The sequence below is a fragment of the Jaculus jaculus genome, chromosome 9 (genome assembly GCF_020740685.1).
Source record: "Jaculus jaculus isolate mJacJac1 chromosome 9, mJacJac1.mat.Y.cur, whole genome shotgun sequence".
Classification (NCBI taxonomy): domain Eukaryota; kingdom Metazoa; phylum Chordata; class Mammalia; order Rodentia; family Dipodidae; genus Jaculus; species Jaculus jaculus.
The window spans coordinates 33118386-33145691 of record NC_059110.1 but is presented as its reverse complement, the minus strand read 5'-3'; the positions used below and the strand labels follow the sequence as shown (position 1 = coordinate 33145691).

General features: G+C 40.4%; 1 pseudogene; it reads left to right on the top strand.

The window, feature by feature from the left end:
- Positions 1-1072: 1072 nt before the first annotated feature.
- Positions 1073-25145, top strand: LOC101606043 (annotated as a pseudogene).
- Positions 25146-27306: the final 2161 nt, after the last annotated feature.

Below are 27306 nucleotides of genomic sequence, written 5' to 3'. Positions count from 1 at the left end.
CACTGGAAATTTTATTCAAGCTGGCTTGAGTTCTTTTGACAAATCTCTTATTTTGAATCCTTTTTGGGTATAATGAGATACTCCAGGTTATCTCCATCCTTTATTTCCCTACTCCAATTCTACACTCAGTCATTTTACTTAGAGATTACTGTTCCTTTTGCTGGAAGATGGCACTTACAAGTCAAGATTTGGGAGCTAACTTCTCATTGTTTGGGGATGGGTTTCTTGTTCACAGGATATAGGGAAAGGAAATACATGTCTCTATAAATCTATCCACATACATATATCTATAATTCCACTTAACTTTTCTGCATATACAAACATGAGTTCATACTAATCTTCTCCCTTTAATTCAGTACCACAGGATTCAGCTAGCTTTGTTTAATGTTTTTACAGACTTCTTTCTTTAACATGGAGGACCCAAGCTCTCATAAGCTACAATTTATTTATTTATGTAATGTAAAGTCACTTCAGAATTGTGGCTTCATAACGTAAAGTCACTTTTGAATTCTGGGTTATCCTTCTGAGGGAAAAAATAATTTTAACTGCAGTGCTAATGGGCAATTCTTCTTGTCTTTTTCATCAGAGCACGAAATCAAAACAACACTTTCAAAGAGTATCAAGGTCAGCTCCACCTTCTTCAGTGGAAAATATGTCACATGTTTATTTTGTTGGTAGATTCATTTGTTATTGATCAACATTTCATCCTGAGATCCTAAACCTACTAGCTAATTTCTTTCTTCTTTTCCTCCATCCCTCCCTTTCTTCTTGTTTTCTATCTCTCTCTTTCCTTTCCTTTTGTTCTTTTCTCTGTTTCCTTCTTTCTTTTGTAATTTGAATAAGGCTTATTTTCTAGTAAGAAATAACAAATAAAAAATCTATCATCTCAATAGAATACAGATTAGTTCCATTGCCTTAAATATCTCCTTTTGCACCAACGTTAGCTAATATAATGCTCACTTCCTTACAGCCTGGGGCAACCATCATGTTTTCTCTTCCTCCACAAAAATTGAAACATGAAATTGTAAGGTTCAGGAGAGACCAAGACCACGGAGACCACTCTGAGGCAAAGATGGAAGCTCTTATTTGGGATAAACACAAGCTGCCAGCACTGACTCTCAAGAGCAAAGCAGCCAGCTTTGAGATTACAGATAGTGAGCTATATAAGGCTCTTCAGTTGGGGGAAGGTGAGGAAGGGAAGAACTCCTTTGTTCTTTACATTAGCCATAGGGTGTGACACCAGAAGTGACCAGGTGGGAGATAAGGGGCATAAAACCTAGACCTGGGGCATTACTAGGCAAGGAAGGGGTAATGGCTGGGCAGTCCCTTGAGGAATGTGGATGACACACTTCCTTGTGTCTCTGTTGCCCTCTTGCTGTCCTCCGTAACTCCATTCTGTCCTGACCTAACAGCAACAAGTCACCTTTTAAGTCTGTCTTGTTTCATTTAGAATAATGAATTTAAGAAGCATCTACATTATTAGATGAATCAGTAATTTGTTCTTTTATGGCTGAAGAGTTTGTATCATTCTTTCAATAGTTTATTTCCCCATTCACCAACTGGTTATTTCCAATTTGGGGTTATTATGAAAGGAACTTCTATAAATGCTTGAAAACAGATTTAGGTAAGAATATTTTTCAATTGACTAAATATATAGAATTGTGAATAAGTTATCTGAATATATATATTAATATGGAACTACTGAATTGTTTTCCAAAATGGAAGTGGCTATATCATTTGTTGTTCCTACCAGAAGTGGATAAGGATCTCTGTTGCTTTGCATCTTTGTAACCTTTTGATAGTACAACTGATTGTATTTTAATCCCATGTTTCTGATTGTGCTAAGCTTTTTTTATTCTTGCTCATTTGAATTTCATATATATGTCTTCCCTAGTGTGGTATCGCTTAAGAGCTTTTGCTCAATTGTTTTATTACATATTACTTACATATGCAAGTGTTTTGTTAAACACATCATTTGCAAAGATTTGCTTTCTAGCTTTAGGTTGTCTTCTCATTCATGGCATTTAATTTCTCATTCAAAAGAAAAACAACATTTACTTATTTATTTATTTATTTATTTATTTATTGGGTTTTCAAGGTACTGTCTTGCTGTACTCCAGGCTGACCTGGAATTCACTCTGTAGACTCAGGCCGGCCTCAAACTCACAGTGATCCTCCTACCTTTGCTTCCCAAATGCTGGGATTAAAAGTGTATGCCACCAAACCCAGATAAAAATGACTTTTGATAAGCTCCAATTTAACAAGTTTTTCTTCTGTGGATCATCCTTTAATATTGAGTTTAATACTCATCCTAGCCAGGTGTGGTGGCAGATGCCTAGAGCTCAACACTCAGGAGTCTGAGTTGGAGAATCACAAGTTCTAGGCCAGTGAGACATCATCCCAAACACAACAAAATAAAACATCATCCCAAACACAATAAAACACAACAAAATAAAACCAACCAACCAATCAACCAAAGACACAAAAGTGCATGTGACCATATGTTGCAATCAGGTTTGCATTGCTGGTAGAAATCACCCAACCAAGAGCAGCTTGTGGGAAAAAAGTTTTTGGCTTATAGGCTCAAGGGGAAGCTCCACAATGGCAGGGAAAACAATAGCATGAGCAGAGGGTGGACATCACCCCCCCTGGCCGACATAAGGTGGACAATAGCAACAGGAGAGTGTGCCAAACACTGGCATGGGGAAACTGGCTATAACACCCATAAATCCACCCCCAACAATACACTCCCTCAAGGTTTTAATTTCCAAATTTCCATCAGCTGGGACACCTGAATCAAACCACCACATTCTGCCCCTGGCCTCCATAAACTAATAACCATACATTATTTAAAATGAAATGCATTCATCCAACTTTAAAAGTTCCCATAGTTTTTATCAATCCTAATGATGTTCAAACATCCCCATAATCCAAGGGCTTTTAACTGAGCCATAACACCAAAAAATTCCCCCAAATTCCATAATAGCACAGAATAAACATTCACACTACAAAAGATGGCATTGGACATAGCAAAGAAATATTCAACCAATACAATATTTAAAACAACCAAGGAAAACATCAAACTCTGAGGCTTAAAATCCAACAACTCTAGCCAGTGAAAAAGCTCCAAGTCTCATAATGCTAACCAGCAACAAGTCTCTGGCATTCCAATTCCACCCCTCCAGCTAGGCTACTCACAGTCCTGGAAAACTGGTGCTTTCCTTAGCAGCCATCTCATGGTCCTGGCATATCCAGTGCAATCCACGGTTCATCCTCATAGCCCCATGGGGTCTCCATGCAGGCAACCAATAAACCTGCTTCATACTGCCCATGGCCATTTCCAAAACACAAGATCATGTAGCAAATTCAATGACCTTCTCTTTCCTGCATTTCTTATACTCCACAATACTAGGTAGGGTGCCATTTTGTTAATCCTGGGGGAATAAAGCAGACTTTGAAGAGCAAGACACTTCTTAAGCACTCAGGCCCCTCCAAAAGAGTCTACATTCTTCCTGTTACCCCAGTGCATGTCAGTTAGCCCAGTCTCAAAGGTTGTAATCTCTCAGTTGCAGCTGAATGGGCAACAGTTCACCTACAGGTTTTTCTTTCTGTGCCATATCCCTCTGCTCATGCCAGTTCATTTCTACGCAAAGCAACCCTGCACAACTTCTCAGGACATGGGCATAACAGCAAGCCTCACACAAACTGCTAGCCCAGTCCAGGCATAGCTCTTTCTCACCCTCATAAGCCAAACCTCATAGTCCATAGTTCTTACTGCATTCAGGTCTTGTAGCTCTGACCAGAATATTCCATCAAGCTGTACTTACAGCACTGCAAGGCATCTCTTAGGGCCAAGGTTTCAAATCTGTCCACATTCCTCTGAAAATCAGCTCCAAAAGGCCAAAGCCACACAGTCAGGTGTCTAACAGCACTCTCATTCCTTGGTACCACTTTACTGTTGCAATCAGGTTAGCATTGCTGGTAGAAATCACCCAACACAGAGCAACTTGTGAAAAAAAAGTGGTTTATTTTGGCTTACAGGCTCAAGGGGAAGCTCCACAATGGCAGGGGAAAACTATGGCATGAGCAGAGGGTATACATCATCCCCTGGCCAATATAAGGTGGACAATAGCAATAGGAGACTGTGCCAAACACTGACATGGGGAAACTGGCTATAACACCCATAAGCCTGCCCCCAACAACACACCACCTCCAGGAGGCATTAATTCCCAAATCTCCATCATCTGAGAACCTAGCACCCTTCAGAACACCTAAGTTTATGGGGGACACCTGAATCAAGCCGCACATTCCACCCCTGGCCCCCATAAGCTGATAATCATATGTGATGTGAAATGCAATGCATTCAACCAACTTTAAAAGTCCCCATAGTTTTTATCAATTTAATTATGTTCATATATCCCCATAATCCAAGCTCTTTTAACTAAGCCATAATACCAAAAAAATAACCTCAAAAACCCCATAGTGGCACAGACTATTCATACTGCAAAATATGGCATTGGGCATAGCAAAGAAATGCTCAAGCAATACATGATTTAAACAGGGCAAATATTAAACTCTGTAGCTCCAAGTCCAACAACTGTAGTCAATGACAAATCTCCAAGACCAATAATTCTAACCAGCAACAAGTCTCTGGAGTTTCCGCTCCTCTAGCTAGGCTACTCACAGTCTTGGAAAACTTTATGGAGGCTGGCAGCTTACCCTAGCAGCCATCTCATGGTCCCAGAATTTCCACTGGGTCTCCATTGCAATCCATGGTTCATCTTCATGGCTCCATCGGGTCTCCATGCAGGCATCCAGCAACCTGCTTCACACTGTCCATGGCGATTTCCAAAACACAAGACCGTGTTGCAAACTCAATGACCCTCTCTTTCCTGCATTTCTTATACTCTACAATACCAGGTAGGGTGAAAATTTGTTAATTCAGGGGGGAATAAAGTAGACTTTGAAAAATAGGATGTTCCTTGAGAACCCAAGCCCCTTCAAAAGAGTCTATATTCTTCCTGTTGCCCCAACACAGATCAGCTGGCCCAATCTCAAAGTTATAATCTCTCAATTGCAGCTGAACAGGCAGCAGTTCATGCAAAGTTTCATAAATTTACATTTTAAATTTAGGTCTATAATTAATTGATTTAATTTTTATATAATGGTTCAGTTATGTGTCAAGGTGCTTTTTTTTCTTTTCTATCATTTTATTTATTTATTTATTTGAGAGAGAGAGAAGGAAGAGGAAGAGGAGAAAGAGAAAAAGAAGAATGAGGAGGAGGAGGAGAAGAAGAGAGAATGACATGCCAGGGCCATTAGCCACTGCAAATGAATTCCAGACATATGCTACCTTGTGCATCTGGCTTACATGGGTAATGGGGAATCAAACCTGTGTCCTTAGGCTATGCAGGCAAGCACCTTAGCCCCTGAGCCATCTCTCAAACCCAGAGATTATTTTTTATTGTTGACATCAACCTATGTCCTCATGAAAGTTAGCCAAAGAATTCTACCCCTAACCTCTTATTTTTTATCCTTTTCAATTTGTATGGGTTTTGTTTCTTTTTCTTGTCCTGTTTATTTAGTAAGAATACCAGTATGATGCTTAATAGTAATGGTAAGGACAATATCTGTCCTGTTTCTGATCTTAGGAGGAAAAAATTAGTTTTTCAGTATGGAACAGAAACTTGATGGTATAGGTCTAGAGGAATGGCTTAGCAGTCAAAGATCTTACCTGCAAAGTAAAAGGACCAGGTTTGATTCCCCAGGACCCACATACAAGTTAGATGCACAGCATGACACATGCATCTATAGTTCATTTGCAGTGACTGAAGGCCCTGGCATGCCCTTTCTTTCTCTCTCTCTCTCTCTCTCTCAAATAAATAAATAAATAATAAAAGTTTAAAAAAAAAAAAAAACCTATTTTATTAGCTGGGCATAGTGACCCATGCCTTTAATCCCAGCACATGGGAGACAGAGGTAGGAGGATAGCAGTGAGTTTGAGGCCAGCCTGAAACAACATAATAAATTCCAGGTCATCCTGGGCTCGAGCAAGACCCTACCTAAACTCCCCCCTTCCAAAAAAAGAAAGCTGTAAGGGTTTTAATATTCCCCTTATTACATTAAAGAAGTATCCTTTTACCAATTGACTGAAAAGGTTTATCATTAGTGGATGTTAATTTTTTCAGATGTCTTTTCTCCATCTATTAAGATGACTGTGGTTTTACTGTTTTGTCTGCTAATATATAATTTGAAATTGAATTTTAAATATCCATGCATTCCTACAGTGAATTCTGCTTGCTTGTGATGTTATTCTTTTTGCATATTGCTGGATTTTTTAGCTAACATTTTATTGAGAATTCGTTTGTTTGCATATTTTGAGGACTATTCTCTAGATTTGGGGGCTTGTTCTTATGTTTCTGTCTGTTTTTAGCATTAGGACAATGTTGATATTTTACCAGTTAAAGTGTGTTCTTTCCTATATTTTGGAAAGTATTTTATAGAATTGGTATTATTTCTTTCTTAAGTGTTTGCTAAAATTCATCAATGAAACTATATATGCTTGTGTAACAGGGTTGGGGGTGAGGGGTTCAGTATAAGTCCTTAAACGCCAAACCCTGAGTTTGTATCTGTTTTAACAAAGAATTGGAATAAAACAGACTGACAAGGACAGTTTGTAATTTATTCAGGGAAGTATTCAGGTAAGTCAGGAGAATGAGGGAAACCGGCAGACCAGGACGAGGAGGATAGATGAACTCATGTGTCTGAGAGCCCATGTGAGGGTTTGGCACATGAGTTCTCACACCAAGATGGTGCATCTCTTTCCCTTGAGCAGAGACCCTCTTACTGATACAAAGAGAAATCAGATCCTGACTTACAGTCAACGTGAGTCCCAGAGCTTCCAGTATGGTCTCATCAAAGCTAGTCTCGCTGAAACCACATTCCTAGCCTTTTCCTTCTGAGAATCCCACTTTCTTCGTCTCTATCTCCTGTGAGCATTATTCCCAAATTTTCTTCTTTTAACATAAATGTGCTTCTGGGAAGAAAAAAAAAATCTATTTAAGGGGCTGGAAAAATGCCTCTGCAGTTGCCTACAAAACTTAAGGACCAGAGTTTGCTTGCCATACATCTGGAGTTTGTAGCAGCTAGAGGCCATAGTATGCCCACTCTGTCTCTGTCTGCTTGCAAATAAATAAATAGAATAAATTTTAAAAACATTTTAAGAAAAATTTATCCAAAGCTTAAAATAGACAAGTCATAGAAACATTAATCCAATTTTCTTAAAATTAAAAGCCTATGCCAAACTTGCATGCTTAGATTTCACAGGACTCTTAGGGGAACAAGAGTAGCGGGAAAAGAACAGGAAGCTATAAAACGGGAAGAGCAGTGGTTTATTTTCAAGGGAACATGGCTTAGTCACTTGAAACCTGTGACTACAGGCACCGTCCAGATTGCCCTGCTTTACCCACCATGCTTTGGGGCAGGAGTGAGAGTTGAGTGCGAGAGAAAAGAAATATACAGGCCAGGTGTGGTGGCACACTCCTTTAATCCCAGCATGTGGGAGGCAGAGTAGGAGGATTGCTGTGTGTTCAAGGCCACCCTGAGTGAAATCCAGGTCAGCCTGGGCTAGAGCAAGACCCTACCTCAAAACAAACAAACAAACAAAAAGTATATAGATGCATGCATCTGCTGCCTTCTTTCCTTAACTCCATTCTTAGAAAATCTAGGAGCACCCCTTGGGGGAATAAAGACTGCTATACTTTTAGAAAATGTTAGAAAATAAAGCATTAAGAATGTTAGAAAATAAAGTGTTTAAAGAATGCCTTCATTTTTCTCATCTTCCGAATATTTTAAGCAATGAGCCTACTCACTTTTCAAATTCCAGATTTAGGTGAGTAGTGTTATCCAGGCTTTCTGGAAAGTAAGATTCAAAAGAGATAACTGGTTGATGAGGTGGAAAGTGGGAGAGAAACCACAGCCTCTGTGGGTGTGATGGATTTGGAACTATATACTGGCGCTGCTGAGACCACAATAAGGGACCATGATTGAATCTTTGAGGAAACTTAAATTCAGTATAAGGAAAGCCACAAGGTCCAATATTGTAAGGTAATGTCTTTATTGGCCAAAATCTCCTGAAAAGAAAAGAAAAAAAGCCAATATTCTGGAGACATCTGAACTGAGCATATCTGCTGTGGAGTTCTATAAAATCCATGAGAAAGAACAAAAATAGCCAATAATCTACATCTGAATAACAAACAAGAGTACATTTTAAAAAACAAAATGAGGGTCTAGAGAGTTGGCTTAGCAATTAAGGCTCTTGCTGGCAGTGCCTAACAGTGGGGGTTCAATTCCCCATTATCTACATAAAGCCTGATGCACAAAGTGGTACATGTATCTGGGGTTCGTTTTCAGTAGCTGCAGGCCTTGGTGTGCCCGTTCTTTTCCTCCATCCCTCTCTCACTCTCTCTCAACAAAAGAAAACTTGATTGATTTAATTTTTATATAATGGTTCAGTCATGTGTCAAGGTGCTGTTCTTTTGGAATAATAATAATAATAAAGACTTAGGATATACTCAATTGAAAAGAGGTTGCGTGGGGGAAGGGATCATCACAACAGGGAAACTCCTTTGACCAAAAGATCTACAAGGGTCCCCTGGGCTAGCACAGTGGAGTTTTCTTTCAGAGAGAGATGCATGTGACTAGAAAAGATTATATGCAAAGTGAGATGAATGGAAAGTGACAAGGCCAGGCAATATATCAGAGAATGTTCTGCCTCAGGCCTTCCAGCTCTCAGAGAAGGCTGGCTTTTAGCTGGCTCAGGCTGAGGTTAGACCTAAGTTCAGGGACTTTGAGGAAGAAGTCTCACTGGTTTCCAGCACTGCAGGGCTCAGGAGCGGGCCATAGGAAAGAGCATGGCAATGCCTAGTGTTGACAACAGGCAGGTATGTGGTAATGGGCATGCTTACAGAGAGCTGTGACTCTGTGAGCTGGTGTGGCCTTCCTACAAACTGAAGGTGGGATTTATTAACTACATATTTTTCACATATAACAGTGGAATATACGACCATTAACAAATTATGAAATTATGAAAGTATGAGGGTATCCTGCCAGTCAGATTTCTTGGTTCAAACATGAGTTCCACTATCCATAGATATGTGATAGTTAAGTCACTCAACCTCTCTGGGCTTTAGTTTTGTCACTTGGGAAATGAACATGCCTCATGGGCTCTGGTGGACAAATCAAATGAGCAAATATGTGGAAGTATGCAGTTCTCGGCACCTTGCAGTGCAAATGTCGTAAAAAATCTAGATGATGCGCTGTGAGGCTATAAGGTAAACGTATGTATGTATCCATGTATACATGTGTGTCTACAGAGGGAGAGAGAGAGAGAATATCTAAAAGATATACTAATCAACCTTAACTTTGCTTCATATACTGCTGAACTATCAAAATTTTTCTCTTCACAAGACTCATGAGAGGAAAGTAAGGCCATCTGCTCTATGAGGATGAGAGAATAGTGAGGAATGTCAGGAAGTGAGTGCTAAGGCCATAGCTTATGAATGCTGTTGGCCCTGAGATGACAATCCTCTGGTCACTTCAAATGAAGAGGGCAACATTTCCATGGAATTCACTTTGTGGTAAAATTTTTCGAGAATTATCTATTTGAAATTTAAATATCTTAATAGTTGAAGTGCTTTTGACAGTCAATTAGCTAATCCACAAAGGTTAGGAGACAATTAGATAAAGTTTGTATTTAGATGTTTCTGGTTATGACCAGTTAATTCCAATTCTCCTTCATTCTTATCTCTTTTTCCTTCTTTAGGCATTCATTATACTTTTTGGTTTTACACTTTTCTGCCACTGGCATGAGGAGGATTAAAAAAAATGGAGGAGACTATAAACTCCTGGCCATCAAGTAACCTACAATGAAGATAAGGACACAGGCTCAGCTCCTAGTTTTGCATTTGTGTAAGTTACTAACATCATGCTCACAGGTCAAGTAATGATTACAATGGTCCCTCACACAGCTGTGATGATTCTGTGTAGTCACAAAGGAAAGCCTTTGCGGGAGTACCTGCTAACAGATCATCATTCAACATGTGTTAACTCTCAGTACTACAAGAGCCAGGGACAAGACAGGGACCCTGCATAAATGTTAGTGTTGCTTCAGAAAGGACCACAGAGGTGTTTGGCTTGCTAGGCTACGATAGAAGAAGAATGACCGAAATGTGAAGGTGACAGGGGGATAAATCACTTTCTCTGGTCTCCCCATCCTAATTCTTCTTATCTTTCTATCCTTTCCTTTTTTTTGTTTTTCTGTCTCCCTCTTTTAAGGATTTTTCTGCCCATGTCCCCTTATTTCATGTTATCCCATTTAATTTTCCATTTGGAGTTTACACAGTACCATGTTTAATGACAAAAAAGTATTCTAGATTTATGTTTGATAGATGATTTTGAGTTAACATTGACATTGAGTGAACACTTAGCATGTGAACCTATTTTAATTACAAGAATAATAAGCTTCCCCTCATAACATACATGGGTCATGCATATAAATAAGACCATAAAACTGTCACTCTTGGGAGTTAGAGTTCAGCTACTTTACTTATTATAAACACTGTGGTGTCTTTAACCAAGGACAGTCCCAGACACAGCTGAATCATGACTCCATATGCATTTAGCCTTGTAAGAGGGACAAAGAGATACTCAAAGACTTTGGGTGTGGGCTCACACAAATTAGAAACTTGAATACCACTTGTCCTAAGTCAATTCACAATCCCTAAATGGAGCACGTTGACAATGAATGTCTTCCCCCGGCACTCCCCAAGGCTCTCTTTCTCCCTCCCACAGTGCCCCGACTCTTTCTTTCTGGAGCACTATCTGAAGGCATGGAGATTGTTTACCTGGCCTCTCTCTCCAAGTAGACAATGAACTTATTTAGGCTAGGGGCTGTGGTTTGTATCTGCTTTCTTAGCACCTGCCCCACATGCCTAGACTGGAAGAAGTTTTACAAACGATAACAGAGTGAACATCCCACACTTTTCTAACTCCAAGTTTAGAATTCTTTCTTTAAAAAAAAAAAATTGGCTGGGCATGGTGGCGCACACCTTTAATCCAAGCACTCAGGAGGCAGAGGTAGGAGGATCACTGTGAGTTCGAGGCCACCCTGAGAATACATAGAGAATTCCAGGTCAGCCTGTGCTAAAATGAGAATCTACCTAGAAAAAAACAAAAACAAACAAACAAAAATTTTATTTATTTATTTGAGAGCAGCAGACAGAGAGGGAAAGAGGCAGCTAGAGAGAGAGGGAGAGAATGGGCACACCAGGGGCTCCAGCCACTGCAAATGAACTCCAGACGCATGTGCCCCCTTGTGCGTCTGGCTAACGTGGGTCCTGGGGAATCGAGCTTTGAACCAGGATCCTTAGGCATCACAGGCAAGCGCTTAACCACTATGCCATCTCTCCAGCCCTAGAGTTCTTCCTTTTGTAATCATCACTCCGAAAGTCAATTGTGAAATGTCAGGATCCTTTGGGGAACTTAATTGGAAAAGGCCATGCAGGTTCCACTTTAGACCTAAGAGGAGATTTTGTGGAGGACCAGGGAATCTTAACATGCACCTATTTTAATGAAGATTAATGTGATTCTAATAAAGATAATAGTTCAGAACCTTTATTTAAGTAGACTTTTATAAAAGGATGGCTCCGAAGGTAGAGAGTTGATAATCACCCTGCTGTGCTTTCAAAGTGTTTGCTGTGGGGATGCATGTCAAAAGACTTCCTGTTTAGCATTGAATTTTTCTGTTTTGTTTCTTCAGTCCAGAATTGCTCACACTGACCACTACGGGGCAGCAAATTACCTTGAAATGAGAGGGTGTTAAAACAGAGTGGGTCATTACATCTGAAATAATTCAGTAATCAATAAATCATGAGTATGTCATAACTCCCTTCACAGTTTCAGCTACTACTATAGGGATCTTATTTTCAAGCCTTCTAACTTACACTGTTGATAAGTAAATTATTTCTAAGTTAGGAAACAACTTCTTCAGAAGCTTGGAAACATGGTTTTGCTTTTATCATCTACTTATATCCAGAAAATTCTCATAGCTGAAGGTACTTCAGGCATTGATAAAAAGGAGAGACTTTAAATTGTCAAAAATATATTATAGGGTCAAGGGAGATGGCTCAGCAGTTCAAAGCACTTGCTTGCAAAGCATCCCCCTGCTCCAGCAGCTCACATAAAGCAAGACAGGTGTTCATTTGCACCAGCAAGAAACCATGGCACATGCCTCTGTGCATGCACATTCACACACATATATACACAAATAACTATTTTCAGTTTAATTTTATTTTTATTTACTTAGTTTTTGAGGTAGGGTCTCATTCTAGCTCAGGCTGACCGAGAACTCACTCTGTAGTTCCAGGCTGGCCTCAAACTTACAGCATTCCTTCTACCTCTGCTTCCAAAGTGCTAGGATTGAAAGTGTGAGCCACCATGCCTGGCCAAATATATAGATTTTTTAAAATAAAATATATTATTCAATACATGTGATAGAGAATATTGGATCAACAAGATTTGGGTAAAGAAAGTATCAAATAATGGAAATCTCAGAACTATTATTATGCCTCATTTGTTTCTTATTTCAGAATAAATCTAGAATCTCAAGCAGCATTTTTCAGGCCATGGCATAGAATTGTAAAGTCATCAGCTGACTTCAGCATGACCTGACTTTGGTAGTCCTGCAGTGACAGCTAGTAGATGCCTGAAACACAAGCAGAATCACGATGCATTTATGATGAAGCATGTCCCTAACACTTAGTACTCTGGGTGATTAATTATAATGTACAACATAACAGCCTCCACTTCTCACTGTTAGTTTTTAAATGTCTAGGTCCAGACTTCTCAAAAAGGTACCCAAAAGACTACTTGTTGTCTTAAAGTTGAAGAACTCACCTTGATTCCTTTTTTTTTTCTCGAGGTAGGGTCTCACTCTAGCCCAGGCTGACCTGGAATTCACTATGGAGTCTCAGGGTGGCCTCAAATTTATGGCAATCCTCCTACCTCTGCCTCCTGAATGCTGGGATTAAAGCGTGCGCCAACATGCCCGGTTCACCTTGACTTCTAAGAACAACAGAACATCATAAACAGACCATCCCCTGATGATGCCCCCAACTAAGGACAAAGAGGCACATGGGAACCAGCTTGTCCACTCTACCAATAAGGACTTCTTCAAACCTCCTTGCAAACCCAGAACTGAGATAAGGACCAACCAGCCCACATTTTGAGCAAACCTACTTAATTGAGCTTGCCTCTTGCTGTGTGCCTCAATTCTTCCTCTATTTAACACTAACTCTGCATCCTAAAGATAAACCTGGGGTCACTGGAACCCCTTTATCTATAACTCTTTTCAGCATGGCCAAAAATGAAGTCCCCTTTTTATAATATTTTAATTTATTTGAGTGAGAGAGAGAGAGAGAGAGAGAAAAGAAAGTAGAACGAGTGAGTATGGGCATGCCAGGACCTCTTACTGCTGCATACAAATTCCAGATACAAGTACCGCTTTGTGCTTCTGGCTTTACCTGGGTACTAGGAAATTGAACCCAGACCATTAGGCTTTGAGATCAAGCACTTTAATTGCTGTGCCATCTCTCCAGCCTTCCTTTAAAAACCATTTTATTTATTTACTTGAGAGAGAAAGACAGGTGGAGAAAGAGAATAAAGTATGGGTTTGCCAGTCCTCTTGCCACTGCATCTGACTTTATATGAGTACTAGGGAATTGAGACTGGGCCATCAGGATCTGCAAGCAATTGCCTTTAACTGCTGAGCTGTCTCTCCAGCCATTAATCTTTCTTAAAAGAAAAAGAGAAGATTATGGTCTCTGATGTAGACAGTTTCATGTTGCTGGAATGAACATCCAAACCAGGCACAATTTATGGTAGGAAAGGGTTTATTTCAAGCTCACAAAATACAAGGGAAATTTCATCAATGGTGGAAGAAGCTGGCTCCCATTCATAAATCCAAGCAAGAGAGAAACCACCACCAGTCAGCAACACCAAAAAGCAGTAAGCAGAAACAAGCAGGACCCCTATCAGAGCTCAGACTTACCTGCTACCTTTGAGCTGGAGTTCAGATCCAACCCCAGAGATACCTTAGGATTGGTTTCCAGGATCCACCAACAGTGACAACTTTGCCAGCCAGGTAACTGGAGATGGACGTTACAAGCTTTTATAACATACCTGAATCTATGGGGGACATACACTCAAACTACTACAGTCTCTAAATAAATTGTCCCAGCTTTGAGAGTATTATCTGGATCTAACCATTTGTTTATTGTGCATCTGGCATTCAATATCACAAACTAGAAATCCCATTCTCACCCTATCTACTCAAGCTTTCTCTTCCAGCAGGTTAGCTAGGCGAGAATGTTAGAAGTCAGTCATTCTTGAATTTTCACTATTCCTTGTTCATATAGTACAGGTCATTTTTTCAGGTAAAATTTTAGCTCATCAGCTGGGTGTGATAGCACATGCCTTTAACCACAGCACTCAGGAGGCAGAGGTAGGAGGATCACCATGAGTTCATGAGTTTGAGGCCACCCTGAGACTACACAGTGAGTTCCAGGTCAGCCTGGACTAGAGTGAGACCCTACCTCAAAAAAAAAAAAAAAAAGATTCAGCTCATTAGGAAAGTATAGGTAATATCCTAAATCTACAGACGGGCAGGAGACTCTGTCTCAGATAGGACCCAAGGAACAATTCCAGCACAGGTGATCTAGTGAGAAAGCCACACAGGGACATTCCATCTCAGCTCTGCTCTGTCACTGTGGACATGAGCTAGCCTCCCTGAGGCTGCAGTCAAGATGTCTAAGTCACTCTCTTTCCTCATCACCCCTTGTGGGAGATTGAATGTAGGACCCACATAGACTTGGGTGTTTGATTAAAATTTGGACCTCCAGCTGCCTGGCTGGAAGAGGTGTCACTGGGAGTGGATCCCTGAAGTATGTTTGGGGGTGGATTTGATTTCCAGCCATAAGGGTAGTCTGGGCTCCGGTGGGGTCCCTGCTGCTTGTGTGCCAGTTTGTGCTTGCTGCTTTTGGTTTTTGCTGGCTGTTTGGTTGTTTCTCTCTGCTTGGATGTATGGAAGCAGTTTCTTCTACCAATGATGGAACTGCCCCCTGGATCTATAAGCTTGAAATATATCCCTTCCTCCTATAAACTATGTCTGGTTTGGATGTTCATCCCAGCAACATGAAATTGACCATAACACCCTGAAGTCTCTGAGCAGGCATCAACATTCATCCTATACACACTGGGCAGGAAGGTGGGAAGAGGGTACATGTTATAACATAGGTCCTGATATGCCTTGTGGTAGTTTGAATGTGAAATGCCTCCCCTAGTCTCATATGTGCGTGATTCAGTTGCATACTCAATCCCCAGCTGGTGGCAATTTGGAAAATGGACCTTGCTAAAGGAGTTGTGTTGCTGGGGGCAGGCTTTGGGGTATTATTACAGCCCAGCTCCCCTTCCCAGAGGTAGCGCACTCACACTACTTCATTTCCCTGCTGTCTTGCTTGTGCCATGCTTTTCCTGCCATGATGAATCTTCCCCTTGAAACCATAAACTGAAATAAACCCTATCTTCCCATAAGCTGCTTCTGATTGGGTGTTTTATCCCAGCCATGAGAAGAGAACTACTACACCCCTTCTCTTGGTCATTTCCCAACCATATGAAGACTGCTTGGATTTGGGACAGTCAAGTTCACACATGTGCCTTACAAGTACCACACTTTTCCCCAAAACTTAGAAATAAGAGTGCTTATTTTTCTCTTAATACTCCTTGCATAACTCAAAGCATACCATTTAGCAGCTCAATCTTCCCAATTATTGCTTCCAAGTTCATGATGTCTGGGTGGGCATATGTTCCTCTTCCATCCTAATGAAGTCCCCTTTAAATATTCAGTAACTTATAGGCTAAAATATGCAGTAAACACCACTCTACTCTTATGGAAAAAAAGGAGTTATACTATATATTTTCAAAAATTAGGAAATTTGGAAAATTAGATTAAGTGAGCAATCTCTCTCTTTCTCTCTCTCTCTCTGTATCATTGTTCAATGGATTACAGTATAAATGTTGTTAAATGCTTGTCTCTTCTTTTCTATTGCTTAGACCCTCTTCCTTGACCTTCAGTAGTGCCTAGCTACTGTCAGGTTTCTCTATTCAGTGAGGGTGCAACGTTTCTGAGAAAACTGAGTCTTTAGGACTTTAACACAGCATTCCTTTAATACTAATGTTCTATCCAACACTTTATTGACACCAGGATTAGTGCTACAAATATCCTAACTCCTTTTAAGCTTATTTTTCTAGTGGTGTAAATAATCTCAAAGGTCCCCATTGGCAATCTCAGCTTAAATTCAATGTTATGACTGGTCACAGATGCTCTCATTTAAATTAATGTAGAAGCATTCTTCTATGCATTGATAAGACTGTAAGCCAGCAAAGTCTACAGTAATTATTTGGGGAATAAAAATAATTTCATGAGGAGAGTCAAGGGAACAACTCTTAACTTTTAACGATATAGCATGTGGCTGTAAGACTCATTATGTGAAAATGAGATAAAATACATGTGTAGTGCCAGCTGGTTAAGAGTGTGTATCATGGGCTGGAGAGATGGCTTAGCGGTTAAGCGCTTGCCTGTGAAGCCTAAGGACCCCGGTTCGAGGCTCGGTTACCCAGGTCCCACGTTAGCCAGATGCACAAGGGGGTGCATGTGTCTGGAGTTCGTTTGCAGTGGCTGGAAGCCCTGGCTCGCCCATTCTCTCTCTTTCCCTCTATGTGTCTTTCTCTCTATGTCTGTCGCTCTCAAATAAATAAATAAAAAATGAACCAAAAAAAAAATTTTTAAAAAAAGAGTGTGTATCACTTCCCTTAGGATAACAGCCTATTCCCTGAACTTGCTTTCATCCTGCAGTAGACATCTTCAGTAGACCATCATACCATCCCACAAGATGAGCTGCTTCTGACTCATGACTTGTAGGAGTACAAATCCCATAGCATGTGCAACTTCTGCTTTACTTCTTCTGTTGGTATAAAGTTTCTCTCTTGATTCTACTGAGTCTGGTGATACAAGAGATATTCAGTAGGCCAATAGATGGTGAAAACATAGCTAACAAAGAAATAAAATCTAAGTTCTCATAAGTTTTCATGTTATAGAAACAAATTCTGGCTGCCTTAATATGCATGGAATTCATTCAAACTTACTTCCTGGTGTGTGGCTGGGCTTCTGCTTTGCTGTAAAATTTCACGAGGAGGAAAGCCCACCATGTGAAGAAACTGCTTAGACTTCATCTATGCCACCATGAATATAAAGCTACTGACCAAGCACTGCTTTGGTTGGTAAATGAGAGTAGCTAACCTCTCTAAGTGGCCCCCTTGCTCTACAGTCATTAATAACTTTCCTCTCTGCTCTGCCTTTTTGGTAGATACGTATACAGAACATACTCCTTTCCTCTATGAGCCCACTCTAAGCTGTCAAGTCAACACATCTTTTCCTCAAATATCCCTGCCACTAGTCCTCTTATTTTGATTCTTCTAAGATTCTAATAACCTAGTCAAACTAATATAGGCCATCCATAGTACACATGCCTGAGGACATCTCTTACTCTAAACAAATGGTGGGTTCAAATGTATGCTATCACTAATTCTGTTTACTGGAAGAATTGCCCATCACAAAGTTCTTTGGGCTACAATAGCACAGCTTTTATATTGTGGAAGACATAAGTATATGTAAAAATCAGGTTTGATTTTATTTTTTCTGGATTATCAAATCATTAGGAATATCCAATGAAGCTGTCAATAAGAGAGACAAAGGGTAGCAGTGGAGGCAGGCACAAGTTGGAATGACTTGTCTTTAAAGTGTGTATTTTGATATGTCCCAGATTCTTACATCTCCCAAGACTTTACTTCAATGCTATCTTTATCCCCTGTAATACATATATCTACCAAAGTAACTGAGGAACTCATTTCTTGATAGTCATATTATTCTTAGCATATATCATCAATATATTTTTTCCATCCTGACGTCCTTTAGAATAATAGCAGAGTTCTTTCTGGAAACTTACCATGAGCTGCATTCTCAATTAAATGATTAATTCACATATGTAAATTTACTAATTAATATAAAGCATGCTCAAATGATACTGCATAATAGACATTATTACTGGGATTACTACTCCTTCTGCAGGTTGGTTCTGTTTATTGTTGTAGTGAATTCCTTTTACTTTCCAAAAAACCCAGTGGGCTGTGCTATAGGTGGCACACTGCAATAGTGACAGAGAAGCTGAACTTACTCTGAAGGCTTTCTCTTTGATAGGATCCAAATGTTATCTCATCATTTCACTGTATCACTTTTTCTCATTCTGATGAACATAAAACACAATAATGAGCAGGCTGATTGAGTTCCATACAATCCAAAACAAAAGGAAAACAAGTGGCTTTTTGTCTGTTATCATGTGGTTATTATCCCAGAACAGCATAGGTTGGGTGACTTATGAGCAACTGAAGTTTATTTCTCACAGTTCTGGATACTGTCCAAAGTCAAGGTGCCAACAGATATGCTTTCTGGTGAGCATTCACTGCCTGCTTTATAGATAGCTACCTTTCACGTGCATCCTCACATGGTGACATATGTGAGGAGACTCTCTGTAGTCCCTTTTTTGGATTTCTTTTTTAGAGAGAGAGAGACAGAGAGAATTGGTTGGCCAGTGTCTCCAGCCACTGAAATCAAACTCCAAACGCCTGCACCATCTTGTATACATGTGGCACTTTGCACATTTGTGTCACTTTGTGTATCTGGCTTATGTGGATACTAGAGAATCGAACATGGGTCCTTAGTCTTCATAGTCAAGTTACTTAACTGCTGAGCCATCTCTCCAGACCTGGAGTCTCTTTTATAACAGCACCAATCCCAAATATGACAGCTCCATCACCCCTTAAATAACACACTTCCTAATACCATCACCTTGAGGATTAGGCCTCAAGCCATGAATTTTGGGGCTACATAAACATTCTATAGTAGAGTGTACTTCCAGAAGTATACCACATTTATGGAATGTTTGATCTTTTTAGCTTATTACTGTTTATCAATATATATTTTGGTTAATTTATAAAAAATTTGTCATCTATCATACTTTTTGTAAGTATGACTGATCTGATTAGTAGATATGTGTTCCTGTGATGAGGTATTTGTGAAAAAAGTCTATACTAGGAAGACAGCTAAGAATAACAAGAACATTGATTTGAGCTGAATGTAAATCTTGTCTGAGTGATACTAGACAATTGAGGCAATTCAGAAGAAGGAAGAATGTGACCAAGACAAACAGCACATCTAAGAAAGAACTCAACACAGAGAGTATATTTAACTAACTGAAACATATTTAACTAATTCTTATTTGTACCAATAGGGAGATTCAACTAAGTGTGAATTGCAGAAATAAAAGTTAAGAGTAGGATGTAGTAACAAAGGCAAAACTATAGAACAAAGAAAAAGTTTAGATATTTAATACATGTTTGGTGTTGCAGTCTGGTTCGCCTTGCTGGTAGAAATCACCCAACCATGAGCAGCTTCTGGGAAAAAGATATTTATTTTGGCTTAGAGGCTTGAGGTGAAGCTCCACGATGGCAGGGGAAAACAATGGCATGAGCAGAGGGTGGACATCACCCCCTGGCCAACATAAGGTGAACAATAGCAACAGGAGAATTTGCCAAACACTGGCATGGGGCAACTGGCTATAACACCCATAAGCCCGCCCCAACAATACACTCCCTCCAGGAGGCATTAATTCCCAAATATCCATCAGCTGGGGAGCTAGCATTTACAACACCTAAGTTTGTGGGGGACACCTGAATCAAACCACCACATTTGGTGTGCATGATTACTTCACACAAAACAACAATATTCTGGGTCAGAGGCAGATACCTGAAAGCATCAGAGAGTGAATACAGGTAAGCACATTTTGGTGAGATACATGTACTTAAGGGAAAACAGTTACCATTTTCATGGGTGTTAGCCCAGGACTGGGTTTAGTTAGCAGGGTATATGGGTTGGTGGGGGAACTTGTTGAAAAACAAAACCTTTTGATCCACAGAACCTGAAAAATGTCCTCATGGTAACTGTGCTCACTAGAAAGAGAGGGGAATTTTCAGGAAGAAAAGAAGTGAGGGAGAAATAGGCACACGGTAGTTCCTTTCTTAAATAGGTAGTCATGGACAATGGTCCAAAGACAGAAAATGAAGAGATATCATCTGCCTGCTTTGGCAGAACTGGAATTCAGCTTCTGATCCAGTCTAGTCCCTCAGTTCAACAACAGCACCCAGTCTGACATACTTAGGTATGCTGTCTTCTAGAGTCCAAAATCAAACAAACTAACTAATAAACAAACAGAAAACAGCCATCAGCTCTCTGCCTTGTTCACCTGAGCTTGGCGGTAAAGTCCATCCCACTGAGCTATAAAAAGTCTTCCAGGAAATTCTCCTGTCTCCATCTCCCTTTTTTCAGCAGGTGTGCTGGGAATATCAAAGCCAACCATAGCTTCAGCTTTTATGTAGGATCTGGGTATCCGAATTCAGGTTGTCAGAGTTGTACAGCAGGTATTTTCTATTCTCAGCCACCTCCCCAGCACCCAAAGCAGCTGCCATTGCTGTCACTAATGTTACAAAGAACATGCTACCAGTGAATTGAAATCTGGGAATCCTCAGTTGAGAAATCAAAATAAATGCCTACATACATAACAGCACAAGATAAAATTCTACAGTTGGAACTGGGCATGGTAGCGCATGGCTGTAATGTCAGCATAAAGGAGGCCGAGCTTGGGTGATCATGAGTATAAGTTCAGCCTGGAAAACATTGTAAGACCCTGCCTCAACAACAACAAAATAAAAACAAAACTATCTAGGACTGAAAATTTGTAATTTCTGAAATTAAATATTACTGATGAATTCTAATACAAATCCCAGAGAAAATTGTAAGTGTATTTAGCCATAGATAATTAGGGTTATCTGATACACAATATTAAGAAGAGTGTGGTGAAAAGAGAAAAATACTATATCTCACATAACTTAGATAATATATAACCACTTATAGATAATTATCCGTTAAGAAACAGAAGAGGAAAAGGATGAAGCAGAGAAACAATGGTAAATAGCTGCTTTGATAATACCTAAGATTTTGAATTTCTAAAACTCAAGGATCTGAATAATTCTGTTATGATTTGAGTTGCAGAGGTGTGGAGATGCAGAGGCCAGAGTAGAGTGCTGTGTTCTCCTCTGTCACTCTTCAGCTTTGTTTTCCTGAGATAGAGGTTTACTGGATCTGGAGCTGTCATTTTTCAGTCATTTGCCGGTCAGTGAGCCCCAGCAGTTCTCCTGTCTCCACACCGCTCAGTACTGGGGTTGCAGGCATGCATGGCCCGGCCTGAAGTCTGTGTGTTCTGGGGACCAGACTCAGGCCTTCATGCTTGCACTGCAAGTGCTCATGCCTGCTAAGCCAGCTCTCTAGCCCAAAGAGGTTAAAGATCTGTATATCAAGAGCCTATTCATGTTGACAGCAGAGCTCCTTTGAAATGCTTTCACATTAAAAACCTCTTGGTTTCTGGCATAAAAATGCGTTTGATTCTCCATGCACCACCTTCGCTATCCATTGTTGGGACAAGCATGGCATTGCAAAGCCCTCCTTCCTCTGACAGGTGAAGAGCATTATTCCACAGCAAGAAAGGCCATTTAGGAGTGCTCCTTGCCATTCAAGTGTCTTTGCTTCAGGAGAAGGGCAAGACTAGAGACATGTAGAGGCAGAAGTTTGCATTTCCAGAGCTCAAATAGGAAGAACTGAGGTCACATCCTCATGCATCATGGGTTCATTACTTGTGTACTATAGAAGTGGGGAACTCCAAGGCTTACGGAAACTCCAAGGCTTTACACAGACATTCAAACTATAAGCACCGCTCTATGGTGAACTTCCTTTGGCTGTTCTGAGAATCAAGCAAGACAAGGATGGAGTGTATGAAGAGAGCTGGCACAAGAGTTTGGGATTATGCCGTCAGTGTGACTTTGTTGTTCACATGGATGTATGAGCACACTGACTCACCCTTGGGAGAGTGTAAGGAGTGAACTCAGTACAAATGTGCATAGTGGACACTTAATCCTGCACCGTCAATCAGGGAGAGCTCAAACATAAATGTGAAGTAAACATCAACACAATATGTTAGCAAAGCTGGAAATAAGCATTACTTATAACTTCAGCATTAGGGAAACTTATTATCTGGAACTTACATAGGTAAAAGGCACACACACACTTACATGTGTAGTTATACTTTTTTCAAGGACCCTGAATTTTCAACAAAGCCCAGATGTGTGCTGTGGAGTAAATGGTAATAAATGTGGTCAATTTTCTATCCTAGAGATTAATATTGAGAAGCAAGATTGCACTTACCCATTGTCAAACATGGTAAAAGTCTTTCACTAATTTGACAAAGTCAGTAAGCCTTCTTTATACTTCATGTCTTAGAACAAACTCAAACACCTACAGAAACTATTTGAACCTTGGTTAGCAGCATGAATATGCACTTAATGGGACATGGCTAATGTCAAAGCACCATTCCAGCCCACCCCTTTCTCCTGTGGTGGGTTTCAAGCTACACTGCCTTTTTAAGAATTGGGGGTGAGGTACTAAGTAAGCTATTTCTTTTTCTGTATTGTGGGGGGGGGGGGTTCCAGGTAGGGTCTCACTCTAGCCCAGGCTGACCTGGAATTCACTGTGAAGTCTCAGGGTGGCCTCAAACTCACGGAAATCCTCCTACCTCTGCCTCCCTTTAATCCCACTGGGGTTAAAGGTGTGTGCCACCATGCCCAGCTTCTGTATTTTTTTTTTAAATGGGAATGAGAAAGAGGGAGAAAGTGAGAGATAATTGGCATACCAGGGCCTCCAGCCACTGCAATTGACGTGTGTGTCATCTTGAGCTCATGTGCAAACTTGCATGCTTGCACACTTTGTGTGCCTGGCTTATGTGGGGTCTGCAGAGTACAGCATGGGTCCTTAGGCTTTGCAGGCAAACATCTTAACTGCTAAGCTATGTCTCCAGACCCAGTTCTTTCTTATTTTTAAAAATTCTTACTGATACTAGACAACCAAGATAGGCTATTTGACTGGGGAATACTTTTGTCCTGGTTGGCCTAATATCAGTTTGACAATAGTTCCACATCATTTCAGCTCTTTAAACCATAAATAAGTAAAATAGTACAGAAAAAAGATAAACTCTGAAAATACAATTATCAAAGACATAACTTCCCAAAGTCGTTTAAGGCTATTATGAGTAAACTCTCAGTCTGAATTCACACTCTATACTACAGGGATGTTGAGATTATGATTTGAAGAAGATGTCATTTTTTTTTTTTATTGTTTGTCATTACCTCTGAAGTGGCCACTCAGAGAGATAACTAAGTAAATAAAACTCTGCTATTGGTGGCTGAGTTATTCTTGACTCAGGTGGCTCCAGACAGGGTTTTCAAAAGGTAAAGTGACCCTTTTAAAAGTATAGCTATTGAAATGACTATCAAATTGCATTGTGTAATATAATTAGACTACACATATTTCTGGCCATTTATTTAGTGATATATTTGACTTCTTTTTAGCAACTTTTGGGCACAAGTTATCACTCTAAGTATATTACAAACTTTAGGTTACTTCTTAGAAAGACTAAGTTGGCATAGATATCACACAGAAAGAGTTATAAAACTTACCTTGTTTTACCTAGAGACCTTTTTCCTTCTATCAGATTGTGGAATTGCTATTTTCTTTGTGCCTTTAGGTCACTAGGTGTGAAATATGGAAATGTTAAAATCATCCAAGTAAAAAGGCAAAGGTGATGGGCTGGAGAGATTGCTTAGTGTTAAGCACTTCCTATGAAGCCTAAGGACCCTGGAAAGGGAAGACATGTGTCTGGAGTTCATTCGCAGTGGCTGGAGGCCCTGGTGCACCCATTCTCTCTCTATGTATGTATGTATGTATGTATGTATGTATGTATCTATCTATCTATCTATCTATCTATCTATCTATCTATCTATCTGCCTCTTTCTCTGTCACTCTCAACTAAATAAATAAAGATGAACAAAAATTAATAAATAAATAAAAGGCAAAGGTGAGCAATTCTTCCCAAGTGGAGGCTGTGGAACTCTGCTATGAGGACATGAAAGGTCCTGCACTAAGACTTCTTATTCTCCAGGTCCTTGAGTCATCCTCTATGCTGTCCGGGGATTAGGGGCCCCTGATGGCTGTGGTTGGAAACTTACTGGTCATTATTGCGATCCTCCACTTCAAACATCTGCACATACCTACACACTTTCTGGTGGCATCCCTGGCCTGTGCAGACATCTTGGTGGGAGTGACAGTCATGCCCTTCGGGCCGTGAGGACTGTGGAAAGCGGAGATCCCACAGCTGCTTTGACACATCCTTCTGCTTTGCATCTTTATTTCATCTCTGCTGCATCTCCGTTGACAGGTACATTGCTGTCACGATCCACTTTCCTACCCAACCAAGCTCACCATAGCGGTTTCAGGAGTATGCATTGCTGTCTCTTGGTTCTTTGCTGTTACCTGGAGCCAGTAAAGAAGGGATCAAGGAAAGAGTCATTGCTCTGACCTGTGTGGAGTCTGTCAGGCTCCAGCAAATCAAAACTGGGTTTTACTCTGTTTCCTATTATTCTTTCTCCCCATGGTGGCCATGGTGTTCATATACTGTAAGATCTTTTTGGTGGCTAAGCATGAGGCCAGGAAGATAGAAAATTCAGGCAGCCAAGCTCAGTCCTCCATAGGAAGCTACAAGGAGAGATTAGCTGAGAGAGAGGAAGGCGGCCAGAACCTTGGGCATTGGCATGGCCACATTTCTTGTTTCGTGGCTACCATATGTCACTGATGCAGTGATCGATGCTTACACGGACTTCATAACTCCAGCATATGTTTATGAGCTATTGGGCTGGTGTGTTTGCTATAATTCAGCTATGAAACCCTTGATATATGTTTTTTTAATCCCTGGTTCTGGAAAGCAATCAAACTTATTGCAAGTGGCAAAGTCAAATTAAAGGGTCTTACATTCTAACTTTTTCTGAAAATTTTTCCTTTTTTTGTAATTTTGACACTTTTTATGATTTAGTGACACATGAATGGGTCTTGCTAATTTCTTCCACATAGTATTCCTTAGTGATTTACTGCTTGTCCAACTCTGCTATAAATTTCTTACTTCTTTCTTCAAAAATTCGAAACTCTGTATTTTCCCCCATACTCATTCTCAGTGCTGGTGACCACAGAACACAAAAAAGGCAAAAGCCCCTGCTATATGGAAATTGGATTCTCTGGGGACAAAGAAAAAACTTTCTTTAAAGCATGTCTTGCTTGAGAAGTAAATACATTATTTAAAAAAGCAGAGACTTTGGATAGAGAACTATCTGTGATTACAGATTATCTAAATGCATTTAAACTCTTGTGTCAGCTGAGCCTTGAACTCTTCATCTCCATTTGATGAGGACTGTGTCCCCAAGAACACATTTAGTGTTCATGACTGCCCATGTTCTGTTAGAGGACATTATTATTGTAGGAGAAGTATGAAAAGGATGGTATACTTCTTTTTTAATAGTTTGAACTAAAATAATTTTTTTTTTTTACTAAAAATACAGTGGTGCATGCCTTTAATCCCAGCACTTGTGAAGCAGAGATAGGAGGAGCACCACGAATTGAAGGCCTCTAGAATTGAGACTACTAGTGAATTCCAGATCAGCCTGGACTAGAATGAGACCCTACATTTAAATACCCCCTCTGTGAAAAAAAATACAAGTTTACATGAGCATTTATTCACCTTTTGAGCTTTGCCTTTAAACCATTTGTGGCGTTTGTCTTTGAAAACATTTAGCACTGAGTGGTGTAAATGTAACCAAGGTTGTTTTAATCCAGCAAGTACTCCATGACAGGTATATGTCCTAGCAAGAGTGCCAGTTTTATCATTTGTTGTACATTTCCCAAGAAGCATGAATTTTAAAATTGTTTTCATTAAAATCTAAGTTGTATGTTTCAAGATACAGTGACTAAGGTGGGGATGATTGTCTTCTGAAAACTGAAATCCTTGAACTTCTGATTAATCCTCTGTTTAGGTTGATGATTACATAAATTATGGTGTGTGTGTGTGTGTGTGTGTGTGTGTGTTGCCACATAAGCTTGTCTTGGCGAAGGAGGTGGTGCTCCTCCAAGGTGGCTAGAGGGAAGCTGATCGTCAGGTGTCTAATCCATCTCTCTGCTGCCCAATCTTTCATGCGACCCATAATCTTTTTAGTGATTCCTGAGCCTGTGGGACTCTGACTCTGGGCTTTGATTCTCTATGGAATTGTGAGAGACCAGAAAGAAATAACACGTAACTAATTAAACAATGACACTGCCATTGTAGGACAAACCATTGTGAACAAAGGAGGATCCCGGGCTCGGCTCAGATAAGGAACTAACTGATTAAAGTGCCGACCTTTGCTTCTGTAACTCATGCTCGCTTGCTCAACAGGACATTCCAGAAATACTTAGCTCTGGGGGCCTCCGGCCCCTTGCAAAAGATAGGATCTGCAAGCAGTCTGCTGACCAGAGATGAGCAACTAGAAATGTTCCCGTGCGCGCCTTCTTGGAACCAATCATTTTAAAAGATGCTATGTGATGTAACCCCTTTTCCCCCTTCCCACTCTTTTCCTTTATAAACCCCTACTTTTAGAAGGTCGAGGCTCTCTCCCACTCCCGCTGCGTCGGTCTGTGTGGATTGAGTCCCTGCTTAAGCTTGACATTAAAAGAAACCTGTTGCTTTTACATTCGAGTGTCTCGGCTTCTGTGGCGGTCCTCTAGGTGATTCCTGGGTGACCGGGGGTCTTGGCTCCTGGTCAGGGGTCATGGCACAACAATTGGAATTATAGGTGCATGTGGCTATGGCCAGCTATTTACTATGGATAAGGGGGTTCCAATTCTGGTGATCTCAGCATACCTTAAGGTCCTCGGGTTTGAACAGGAAGCACTCTTAACCTCCGAGCCATCTGTCTAGCTCTCCATCATATATTTTGAAAGAAGGCCTCTTGCTGAACCTGAAACTAACCAATTTGGCTAGCCTACATAGCCAGCAAGCTACAGGGATCCTCCTGCCTCTGTCTCACCAGCACTGAGATCACAAGTATGTGCTGCCACACCTGGGTTTTGCATGAGTGCTGGTCTCATTCTCATGTGGCAAACACTTTACCAAT